Source organism: Rhinolophus hipposideros, assembly GCF_964194185.1.
Source record: "Rhinolophus hipposideros genome assembly, chromosome: 23".
NCBI classification, from domain to species: Eukaryota; Metazoa; Chordata; class Mammalia; order Chiroptera; family Rhinolophidae; genus Rhinolophus; species Rhinolophus hipposideros.
The window spans coordinates 15402221-15415076 of NC_138069.1; the positions used below are offsets into that span (position 1 = coordinate 15402221).

General features: G+C 48.0%; 1 protein-coding gene across 1 annotated transcript in view; it reads right to left on the bottom strand.

The window, feature by feature from the left end:
* Positions 1-12856, bottom strand: part of NRG2 (neuregulin 2) — a 177953-nt gene that overhangs the window by 38874 nt on the left and 126223 nt on the right.

Here is a 12856-nt window from a genome sequence, read left to right on the forward strand (position 1 = left end):
CAGAGGAACAAAGCCAACCCAGGCTGGGGGAGGAGCTAACTCAGCTAAGAGCTAAGGGTGGGGCTAGAAAGAGGAGGGAGGGAGTGATGCTGGGGCTTGGGAGAATGGTGGGGGGGTGTGTGTGTGGGCTGACTTGAATGAATGAAATAGAATGGCGGTGTGGGGGACAAGGCGTGGGGCTACACAGGTGGGCACAGACCCAAACACGGATGCCGGGCTGCAAATACCGAGTGGGGAGTCTACTCCCGTTTTTCTTAAACACCGTCACCATTCTATTTATCCATGTCCCAGTTTTCCATACTTCATCTCCTTGATCCCCTTTCCCCAACAACCTTACAAAAAGAAAAAAGAAAAAAAGAAAGAAAGGAAAAGAAAAGGAAAAGAACTCTGTTCTCAGGAAGGTGAGGGCAAGCCTGCGCCCCCTGCTAAGGTACATAATAATTTCTATTGGGACAGCCCTTTACAGAATATGCAATGCCTTCATTCACGCTCTCATTGTTTCCCTGAGCTCTGTAAGGTAAGAGTCATTACTGACACAGATGATGAAGATAAGCCTCAGAGAGGTTAAGAAACTTGACCAAGATCACATAGCCAGGCAGCCGGGCAGCCAAAGAGCTGGGACCAAAGCCCAGGAACCTGGATTTGCAATGAGTCAGGCAAGTCTCTGCTTTTGCAGCCTTGTCTCCCTTTGAGGAATGGAGATCCTTGTTTTTATCCTTCCAACAGCAGAAGGGAGGGTCTGCTGGGGCCGGGGAGTTGTCTGGGGAACTGACCGGCCCCCTCAGGTCTGAGTTAACTCTAGATAAAGGCAGGTGAGAGGGCCTGGTTATAGACAGGGCCCCTCATTGGATCTAACTGAGCTGCTGCTTGAAAGTAGAAAGTAAATGGGAGTAGGGTGAAGGGACAGAAGGAGAATGAAGAGAAAGGGCTCCCAAGGCCTTAAAAAATGTATGACATACTAAAAAAATGGTGCTTGTGAAATGATTTTGTTCATTTTGGAAAAATACAGATGGATGAAAGAAAACAAAATGACCCATTATCCTAGTACTCCAAAATAACACACACACACACACACACACACACACCCCAAAATCACACACACACACACACACACTTTTAGATGAAATGAAATCATTGTCAGTAACATGTTTCTTTCATTTAATGAAACATGTAAGCCTTTCACCTTGGCATTAAATATTAATAATAGCATTTCTCAAACTAAATTCTATAGGACATGAATATCTAGAGAGATGATAATAGATGTTACTTGAGAAAAAGGTTCCATGAACCAATCAGTTTATGGAATATATAGCTAAACACAGTTAAAAAACTATCTTCATTGACTTCAATATGATTTTCCAAGGAAGGCTCTCGGAACTTTTATTCTTAGAATCCTTACTAGCATTTCAAGGAAATAAAGTTATGTGGAATAAGGTCTATTACATAACTTATACGTGTATATATTTATAGATATATAACTATTTTAATAGATAGTATATCTACATGTTTCAAAACTCAAGAAGTGAAAAGGGTATATGGCTTAAAAAATAAGTCTCCCTCTAACTTCTGACCACAGCCACACCATTGCCTTTCCAGGAGGCAACCAATTTTATCAGTTTCTTTTATATCCTTTCAGAGCTCTTTTACGCTTATACAAAAAACCCTAATATTCACACACTCTTTTTTTCTATAGCATCATTTTTTATAGTTATATAATATTCCCATATGGGTATATCACAATTTATGTGACCAATTCCTATCATGGGGCATTCAGCATGTTTTTTTCCCCTTCCTCCCTTCCCCATTACAAACAATCCCAGAGGAACACCCTTGTAGCTTCATTCAGTGTATACATTATATGTCCTTTGCAGACATCCAGTGTACACTGCTGTACAGACAGTGTGACTCTTCACTCAGACTGCCTGGGTTTAAATCCAGACTTTTGCTACTTGTTAGCTTTCTGTCCTCAGGTCATTGACTTAATCCTTTTGCACCTCAGTTTCCTCATCTGTAAAATACAGGTGATAACAGCTCCTACCTTGTGAGATGATGGGTGTGAGGATTATATGACATAAGGCATGTAGAACCTGGCATTCACAGAGCACTTAATAAGGGTTAGCTATTATTGTTACTATCCGCAATGATTTCCTAAGGCAATCTTCCTAAAAGTGGAATTGCCACGTCAAAATCATTTGCAATCTTTCTCAGCTGTATGCGTTGCCAAATTACCTTCTGGGAAGGTTGCATCAATCTCCATTCCCACCAGTGAATGACAGTGCCTGTTTTTTCCACACCCTCACCAACGTGAGGTATTATCATATGTAATCTTTGCCAATTAGCTAGGCTAAAGATAACGTCTCTGCTGTTTTAATTTGCATTTATTTGATTCCTGGTGAGGCTGATCACTTTTTATAAGTGTATTGGCCCATTTCTTTTTTGAATTGTCTGTTCTTGTCCATACTCTGTTTTTCTGTTGGCTGCTCATCTTATTGATCTGTAAGAGTTATTAATAAATATAAAGACTATTAATCTTTTGCTACCCAATTACCTGCTTCTTATATGTAAAAAAAATTTTTTTTTGATATCCAGAGGTTTTATGCATCTCAACCAATCAATCTGTTGAACTTTCTAGAACTTCATTATTCTAAATGGGACTGAAGTCCTGCCTTGGCTACCCCTTACCTGCACCTCTTACCTGTAGGTAAGGGCTTCCCCCTTCCCTACACCCCCACCCTCCTTGATCTGCTTGCTCAAGGGTCTCCAATTACTCCTTATCAATAATTCTTAACCCTACATGCTAATGAGAACCATATGGGGAAATTTAAAATATATTCCAGACATTCTGAAGCAAAACTGTGAGAGTGGGTCCAGGAGCGCAGGTTTTAAAAATATATAACAAATATATTACATATAGGAAAGTGCATGTATTATAAGTGTATAGCTCAATGACGGGTTACTAACTGAACACATCTTCCTCATAAGTGGCTTTGCTCTAAAGTTGGGTTGACACCTAATGATCTAACCTCTTGGTCAACTGGTGATCTCCAACTAGTCTCCTCCCCCTTCTCGTGAACTGGGGACCTGGAGAACTCTTCTCAGGTTTTAAGGTGCCTCCTTCCCCTCCTTGAAGAGTGTTGACCTTCCTTGCAGTTCTCAGACAAGGGGGCCCTTTAACCACTCCCACAACTGAAGGCCACCTCCCTCCCAACAAGCCAAGGTGGGGGTGGGGGTGATCCTGGGCGGGAGAAAGTGGTGGTCACTCTATTACCTGTTTCCTGACATGAGTCCTGAGACTGTGGCCACTGCTCAATGGTGGTGGTGATGGGTGGGGGGGGGGGTCGGGGGTGCAATGACATAGAGACCAACCCCAGAAACAGTAGGCATGGCCCCAATTCAGAGGGGGGGGCTCCAAAGTCATTCCCCACCATCAATGGAAAATCCAGGACTGCATTTCAGGTCACAAGGAGCCCACCCTATCTAGTGAGAACCCCATGTTACCCAATTGCCACTTCTTGACAGTCCACTCACTTCCGAACAATCTCATCTAGTTCACTTGTTTCTTATTCATTCATTCAACCTAGTACATGCCAGGTACTGAGTATATAGTCATAAACAAGACAGATAAGCTTCCTGCTCTCACGGAGTCAGAGCTTTAGTAAGGAGGATAGACAATGGTAAGTCATCACCAGGAACTATGAGGCAGTAATAAGCAGCTGAATAAAAGAGGCAGGAGTGGTATAAGGGGAGGAGCGGTATGAGAGGTAGAGCCAGGTGACTGACACGTGGCTCTGTGAGCCAGGACAAGAAGTCTGGGGTTTGTTTTATCCCCCGCCCCCTGCACTTTTTGGGTAACTTTTTATATGCCTACTAGAAAGTTTAAACTTACATATATAGATCACTTTATATTCCTACCAGTCAGCACTGGTTTAAAGGATGACAGAATAGAAATAGCCATATATTTGAATCATGCTGTGTTCTTTACAAAGAATCTTCTTTTCTATCTCTTAACAGTTCCTCACAAGAAGCAACTGAGATACGGTAGTGCCACCTTATCCATGGTTTTGCTTTTCGAGGTTTCAGTTACCTGCCGTCCAAGAATATTCAATGGAAAATTCCAGAAATAAACAATTCATAAGTTTTAAACCGTGTACTCTTCTGAGTAGTGTGATGAAATCTTGTGCTGTCCCGCTCTGTCCAGCCTGGGATGTGACTCACCCCTTTGTCCAGCGTATCCACGCTGTATATGTCCCCTACTTATTAGTCGCTTAGTAGCTGTCTTGGTGATCAGATCAACTGTCCCAGTCTCACAGTGCTTATGTTCAAGTCACCCTTATTTGACTTAATAAGGGCCCCAAAGCCATTCACGTAACTTTTATTATAGTATATTATAATTGGTCTATTTTGTTATCAGTTATTGTTGTTATCTCTTACTGTGCCTAATTTATAAATTAAGCTTTATCATAGGTATGTATGTAGAGGAAAAAACAGTATATGCAGGGTTCAGTATGATTCGGGGTTTCAGGCATCTATTGGGGGTCTTGGAACATATCCCACACAGGTAAGGGGGGACACTGTACTAAAAACCATGTCTCCTGCTCTAGCAATGGCTAGTCATGCTCACAGAAATCTTAGTTCATAGTTCCCTGAAAGCCAAAGATGGACATTTTGAAAGGAAATAGGACCCTGAGAACAGGCTACGTGTTTTTGCTTTAAGCAAGTGCCTTGGGAGAAGAGGCAGCAACTCAGGTGGTAGGAAAGAGAAGAATACCCACCAGGTGGCACCCTGACCAATGCCCAGAGGACCTCTGCACTGTCATTCCTGGGCCCAGAGCTTTCTGTGGTGAGTATGGACAACCTCCCCAACATGGCCCTGCATTTGTTTCGCAGATGTGATGGAAAGGCATCAGAGGCTTACAAGTTGGGAGATGACTTGATCTTTTTGCATTTTAAGCTCAGGCTTATCTTGAGCCACCATTACTTCTCCCACTGTGGCTTCCAGCCCCTGGGCACTTCTGGAACAAGGCTATTCATACAGCAGAACTTTGAGGACCTGGAGACAGTGTTTATGGGGCCTCAGGCATGACGGGACCAGCTCTAGCTCCTGCCTGGGTCCCCTCTTGGAGCTGGGTCCAATACTGTCTGGGTCTCTTTTTCGGCCCAGGGCCCAGAATGCAATGCTAGTATGGAAACCAGTGTATGGTGTTCCCTGAGTGTCTTGAGGCTAAAGCTGAACCAAGCAGAGGAACAGGCTTCCTGGGATGGACGGGATCTGTCAGGGCAAGAACCGAGGCAACCCAGTGGACAGGCACTCACCCCCTAGTCAACATGGGTTTACTGAGTGCCCACTGTGTGCCAGGTTCTGTGTTTGTCCCACATAGAAATGATCTAGCTATATGTGGAGCAGCCACTCCTGCCGCACAGGAGTTTAGCTGTCCCCCTCTGTTATTGTTTTGTTACATAAGAAATACATTTTTGTTGTTAAAAAAATTACACAATACAAGGAAAAAGAAAAACACATTTAAATCATTCAATTACCACCAGAGAGAAAACCACTGTCAACATTTTCAAATATCTCCTGCAAGACTTTTCTCTCTAAAATGTTTTATGTCCTACTTTTTTTTTTAGTCAATACGTTGTAAAAACATTTCTCCAAATCTAGAAATACAGATCTAAATCATATGAATGGCTACATAACATTCCATTGTTCAGATGAATTTGTTACGTTGTCTCCAATGTTCTGCTAATATTAACAATACTGCAATAAACTTCTCTATAAATTCAGCTTTGTAGCCAAAGGGAGGAGGCATAGTCCTCAGGTCCTTGTCTATTTCCCACTCAGAGGAAACTCTCAAAGGCCCAGCACCTAGGAGAGTGACAGATGAGAAGCATCAGGTGAAAGCACGAGGAAGATCTGTGCTCACAGGAAGGGGGTGGAAATTTCCACATCCTGCTCCCATGACTGTCACTGATACCCTGCTTCCCTGTAGCTGCTCCTTCCTCACAGGTGGAGGGGCAGGTGGCAAGTGATGGCCTAGGTGGACCAGGCCATTTGGTGTTGATCAGGTTTCCCTTCACCTGCCATAACGTCTCCTCCTCAGACTAAGCCCTCTCTGCTGAGCTCCCATACTCGTTGAGAGGTCACTTTGTCTAGCTCCCTTCCTCCTGGAATAGAGCCCATCTAAGCAGCAGGACTAGGGCACTCAGGAGTGGGGGTATGAGGGTGTGCGGGTGTGGGGGTACAGGGAAATCTCCTTTGGCAGCTTTATATTAATATGAGAAAGGCCTCTCAAGGATGACCCAGGTCTCCATAACAAGATTTCCCTTGAGGATGGGTCCCCTAAAACCTTAAGACACATCTCAGTTGCCATGAGTTGGGCCATGGGGTATCCGGTGGTTTCATCACCTAATGCCAAGCCAGGGCATCTGGCCTGTATCTGTTTGACAGGGAATCCCCGGAAGGCACCTCACTGAAGATAACAACAGCAAGAACAGCCAGGGCTGCTCTTCTCTCACATCCCAGCCCTGAGGCCAGGAGATACCGCTGCTGCCAGCAGCTTGACCTCATTCCTCTTGGCTGTGGGCGGTGGGTGCGGAGCCTGCAGAGATCTGAGAGCAAGACTGACGCCTAGGATATGGCCAGGCAGCCTAGCCAGGGAGGACCTTGCCCAGCCTCCCTCTGGCAACCAGGGGACAGGGGCATCGGACTCTTAAAAGGGTTAATGATCCTCATCTCATGACTAAGGCTGAGCAGTTCCCTTTGCAGGACAACACCTGGCGACAATGTGGCCAGCCTGCCTGTCATCAAAGTCTCCTACTGTCCTGCTGCTGGCGGGCTGTGGGCTGGCCCCCTGCCTATCCCTCTCCCACCCACAAAGTGACTGACCTATTGGAGGTTAATTACAGACTCCATGTTCAAATGAGAAAAAAAAAAAAAAACAACAACAACTAAAAACACAGCTGATTTAAGTGGGCATAGAGGGCTTACTCTGAAACGGGCAGTCAGGTATCCTCCTGTGGCCTGCAGAAGAGACATTTGATATTCATTAGCCGGGCCTCCCAAAGGGAGTGGCCCCTGAACCATGTTTCCTTGGCCAACCAGGCCCAGCCTGGTGCCTGGTCTTGCCTTGCCCTTTTCTCACATCCACCCAACAAATACCCACCTCCTACAGTCCTATGATACACAGGTACCTACCAGGCATCAGGGATATGATGCCGGACAAGACAACATGGTCCCTGTGCTTGATTGGGTCAGGCTCTGTCTCCTGCTTAGGGCTCTACTGAGACTGGCAGGGGGCAGAGCCTTGCACAGGGCCACTTTCCCTGCACCAGTGAAAGTCAGGCCAGATGTGATAGGCTTTCAGCGCAGCAGGCCAGGTGCCTGGCTCCTCAGCTACAAGGGAGAGAAGAGGGGCCAGGGCTGGCTGGCAATGGGAGCTACAGGGGGGGGAAGCTGACACTATTCCAGGAGGGCAGATAAAGAAGGACAAGGGAGTAAGGAGGAGGGGACAAAACTTGGCAGCTCCAAGACCAACAGAAATGGCTCCTGCTTTAAAGCTTCACCTGCCTATCCAAAAGCACCCATCCACTGACACTCAACCATACAGTGTGAGTGCAGGGCATAAACAGGCCTGGCCTGACCACCAGGGTCAACACCATGGCCACCCTCGGCCCCCTGTGCCAGGAACCAGGCATCCTGACCAACAGGCTGGCCTCCTCGGGACCGTGCCAAAGCAGAGATGCCCAGCTGTGGGAGCCAAGCAGGTACACGCTGAAGTTCCTCACCTAGGTGGGCAGAGTAGAGCTAGAGAGGTCAGGGTATGACATCTATGCTGGGGGAGATTGCACAGTTTTATAGAGCAGAAGTGCCAGTTGCTGGAGTAGCACACGGGTACTCAGCATAGACACACAGTTTCCTGCATTCTTACCAGTACTTGTGGCACAGGTCAGAGACACCTAGAGATTGAGCACAGAGGAAGGAGTACTAAGCAGAGGAAAGAGTGGCAGCTGAGGACACAGCAGTTCAGGCCTTTGTTCTGGTCTCCTGGTTTTCCAGCTGTCTGCCCTTAGGTAAGTAGTTTAGCCTCTCTGGGCCTCAGCTGACTCATCTATAAACCATGCTCTGCCTATTTCAGAGGAATGGGTAAGAGAAAGCTCTCCATGGGGGGAGGGAAGGCTTCTGACCATAATCTCTTCAGAGGCTGGGGTGGAGGCAGGGACAAAGTAGAGATGACAGTCCCGGGAAGCCATTACCATTTGCCCAAAATTTGTTTAATCTCCCCACTCGGGAAGGCTGGGCCCTGGGCCAAAGTCTTGGGCCCTGGCTTACAGAACGCTCTGTGGAGAGGGCCTGCTGCTGATGGGCTAAGTTGCCCCTTGCTTGAGGAACCTGAAGAGGGGATCCCAGAGTCCTTATCCTCGTTAGGGTGGGTCTGCACTTCCCACCTCCTCAGCGTGGCTAGAGAAAGTTGTTTTTGAAGCTCTGGGTCATGGGAAATGTAGTGGGGGCAGGGAAAGGGGAAGCACCTTACACACCAGACAAGACCTGCTTCTCAAACTGGAGACAGACAAAGCCGCAGGATGATCTCAGGGCCTCTTTCTGAAGGGTCTGCCAAGCTCGTTAGTAAGGAAAAGCAGCACCTTTATATTAAAGCAAACAGATGTATGATGGAGTACAAAATGAAGTTCATGTGAATTTTTAAGATAAAATAAAAATACAAGAATTCAAAGAAATCTTGGATTTCAGTGGAAAGGTCTTAGCAGGCCTGATACAGGTAAGGATAAGGGCCCATATGCTCGCTAAATGCAAATACCCCAGTGGGTGCGGGGTGGGGGGTGCCCAGGCTGCCAGAGGCCGGGTTTCCTTCCCTGAAAGTCCATCCACAAGTATGGAGAGCCCAGGCCTAGTCACTCTAGGGTCCAGGGGGGCTGAGATGTCCTTGTGGTTCCAGTTAACGAGAGAGAAGGGATTGGAAAGAACTCACCTCAAAATGAATGACTGGACATTCAGTCACTGGTTCAAATATAACATGTGGGAAACCAGTTTCCCTATTTCTCTCCCTATCTTGCTCCTGGGTTCCCTCTTTCAGTCACCTGTCATCTGTGACAACTCTCTCTCTCTTGACTCTCCCCAAAGATCAAGACCGTTCGTCTCCCACCAAGCCTCTTTGCCTCATAGCCCTTCATTGTCTGCCAGTGTGACTGGTTCGGGCTGTACTGCACCACCCGGCCCCCAGTACCACTACACTAGCAGTGGACACGGGGCAGAGTCACCTTTCTGTGCCTCCAGCCATCAGAAACCTTTCTTGGCTCCATGATGTCTGTAGAAGAAAGGCCACCCGCCTTCCTTGGCTGGCAGCCAGGGCCCCCTGGGGGAAGCTTACTGGGTCAGTGAACAGCCCCCTTCCCACACACACCTCTCTGCTTTCCCCCTACTACTTCCCTTTAGGAATTGTATATTCCAGGCAGACCCAAATCACTGGCTGCTCCCCAAACATGCCTGTTCTGTATTCTGACTGCCTCCATGCCCCTTCACTCCCATGCCATTCCCCACACAGAAGCACAGTTGAGAGGGTCAGACACACAGGCTGGGGCTCAGACTGGTCTCAGTTTGCGCTGTGGCTCAGTCCAGTGTCTTGTATAACTGGACAAGTTCCTTAACCTCTCTGAGCCTTAGTCCTTGTCTATAAAATAGGGATAATCTCACCCACCTCTTAAGGTTGTGGTGAGAATTCAATGCCTGTTAACAACTTAGCATAGTACCTGGAACAGAGAGAGCTCGATAACCGGCAGCTCTTACTGATCTAAATCCCTCACAATCCCCTCAGATGCCACCACCTCCCCTAAGCCAACCAGCCAGAAGCAATCTCTGCCTCACACAGGCTTCCCGAGAGTCTCTCCTGCCCTGTTTGGGGCTTCCTACCTTGGAACAACCCAGGTTCATTAGATTCTGGTGACCTCGGGGATGGGGGCATCCCTATATTCCTGGAGTCTGGCACTGACCAGGTACTCACTGATCACTGGCTGAATGAATGAATGATGTAAGGCCAGACTGGGACTGATGGGTGTCTCAGAGTGGCCCAGACCAAGACTGCTGCAAGCACTCAGGGGAGTGTAGAGCCCCTGGACTTCTAACTGCAGAGCCTTTTCCCATCCAACACTCCTCCCAGCTCAGCCCTTCCCTCCCTGTTCAGGCCAAGCAGTCATCTGCCCAGGATAACAGAGCAGATGATGAAGTGGGGGGCCTCACTGAAGGACTACCCTTGCTTGGCCCATCAGGCTACCCAACCACTGAGGGGACCCTGGCCACAGGCAGGAAGCTTGGCTAGGGCAGCCTCTTCCTTTGGCTAGGGGCCAGCGAGGTCTCCATGGACAGGGGTGAAAAAGCGTGAGAGTGCCCTCCTTCATTGGCTTGCTCAAGTATGCATTGGGTACTCAACACATGTCAGTTGACATGCTCTCAGCCCTGGTGGAGGTTCTAGCTGAGTGGAGTATTGCCCAAACAGTGGGATATAGTATGATGGGAGGTGCTGAAGGGAGCACAGAGGATACCCCTCGCCCTCCCTCGTCACCTTGGAGGCAGGGAGGGTTCCAGATGGAACAAAGCTTAAGCTGGGCCTGAAGGATGACAGGAGTTGGTTAAGAGAAGGGAGACAGTGCTCTAGGCAAAGAGAACAACAGGTTCAGAGGACTGTGGCAGGAGACCGCAGTGCACTCAAGAAACTGAGAGACATTCTATCTGACTGGGTCACCACGTGGGAGGTGGGAGACCAGAGGCTGCAGTGGGAGGTGAGGAGGTAGTGCCTCCAGAAGCTGTTGCTCTCATTCTTTCCCGATAGCTGCCAAACCCTTTGTCTTGTTGGTGTGGATTTCTCTCTCTGGGCCTCAGTTTCCCCATCTGTGTAGTGAAGGAATTGGACCATAAGCTCAGATCCAGCCACGCCTGACTGCACAGAAGTCACAGGTAAGTCTGTTTTACATATAAGTCTAAACTCTCAAGCCTGACATTCAGAAAATCTACTGTTTGGCCTGGTTGGTCCGTCCTACACATCACAGGTGGCGTGTCTTTAGGATTGCACTTTATTTCCCAAATGTCCTGTTCCCCACTTCTGCTCAAGTGGTTTCTTCAGTCTGAATGCCCAGCCCCTTTAGATCTCCTTCCATTCTCCAGGTCCACCTCAGCCCACCTCCTCCAGAAAGCCTCCCAGATTACTCTGATGGGAATGAGTCTCTCCTTCTATCCGCTCTGGGTCAGTCCTTGCCAGTCAGCCTGGCAACTGCAATTAGGTCTGTCCACATCTCTGTTGTCCCACAGGTGGTGAGCCCATTTCCCAACGATGACCTGTAGCCCCTAAGCATCGTGCCTGGCACCAGGGCACTGGGCAAACACCTATGGGACCAACATGGCCCCTACAGGGTTCTGTTCTGGGAAGCTGGGCCACCCAGCTCAACCAGTGCTTCTCATACTTCAGCACATATCACAATCAACTAGAGAGCTTTCTAAAACATGCATACTGGCCCCATCCCCACAGTTTCTGATTCAGTAGATCAGGGTTGAGGCCCAAGAATTTACATTTCTGGCAAGTTCCCAATTTATGCTTTAAATCAGGTTCTCACTGATTTAAACATTCATCTTTTACACAAGGGGCTCCAAAGGACCAGAAAGCTACCCAGACCAGTGCTAGACATAGCTGGACTCTCTGGAGCCCCAGCATGGTTTCTGGTTAGGCCACTTGGCCAAAATAACTCAGTCTTCCCAGGAGGTTGGTGCAGCTTCAGGGCCTTAGGGCTGCCCTCCTGTGTCTCTTTTTGCATCTTACCGCCAGCCACAACGCAACTCCTTGTGAGGGCAGGGACTCGATTGCTCATCTTTGTAACCCCTACACCCCACCTGAGAGCCCAGAAAGGAAATAACTGCGCAGTTGACGTGAAGGCAGGACCTGCTACAAGTGGACAAGCAGAGCATCCTTTGCTGGTTTTTCTTGAGGGGCACAGACTGCGGAAGAGCCCAGAGCTGGGGAACTGTGCATGGCGAGACAGGGCAGGGGGCAGACCTGAGTTTAAGATCCTATCCTGCCGCTAATTTATAGCCGAATCACAGGCAAGTCATGGACTCTCTCTGCTTCAGTTTTCTCATCTATAAAGTGGAGATGATAAAATAACACCTGTACTTTATGGAATCAGTACTGACATGCAGTAAGTGTTCAGTAAATGATAGTTCCTGTTCTCCCTGCCCTTCTAACCCATGCAACCGGGCATGGTCATGTACCTACTTCTTGGAAGGCCATTTCTTGCCCGGGTGAATTCCTACTCTCACCATCCAGACTCAGCTCAAATGTCACCTCCTCTGTGAAGCTCTCCCTACACCCTCCTAGAGCAAACCCATCCTGCCCTCACCACACATTGCACACATCTCTGGCCTTACACTTGGTTCCAGTCACAGGTATTTGTGTGAAGATCTGTCTTAGATCCTGAGGGCAGCAGCTGTGATTTATTCACATAGTAGGAGCCCAGTGAACGCTTGCAGAACTGCGTACACAAACGAGCGAAAAGCACGTGCAGTTTGTATAGTGACCGTGTGGCCAGGACCTGGAAGTTTTGCTAAACGGATGGTTAGACCAGAGCTGGGCTGGAGGATGACAGGGGTGATTCACTGTCATTTGTCTCTGCTAAGCTATGTATGGTGGCCGTGGGCTCAGATATGGTGGGAAAACACAACGGGATCATAGTTCTGATGGGCCCCAGGTCTCAAGTTTTGGGAATGCTTTGCCAGTGTTTTAAAAAAACCCAAACCCTCTCTTCCCGATGCAAGGTCAGGGCTGTCCTGATTTGACCTTGAATCTTCTGGCACCAAGGGCAG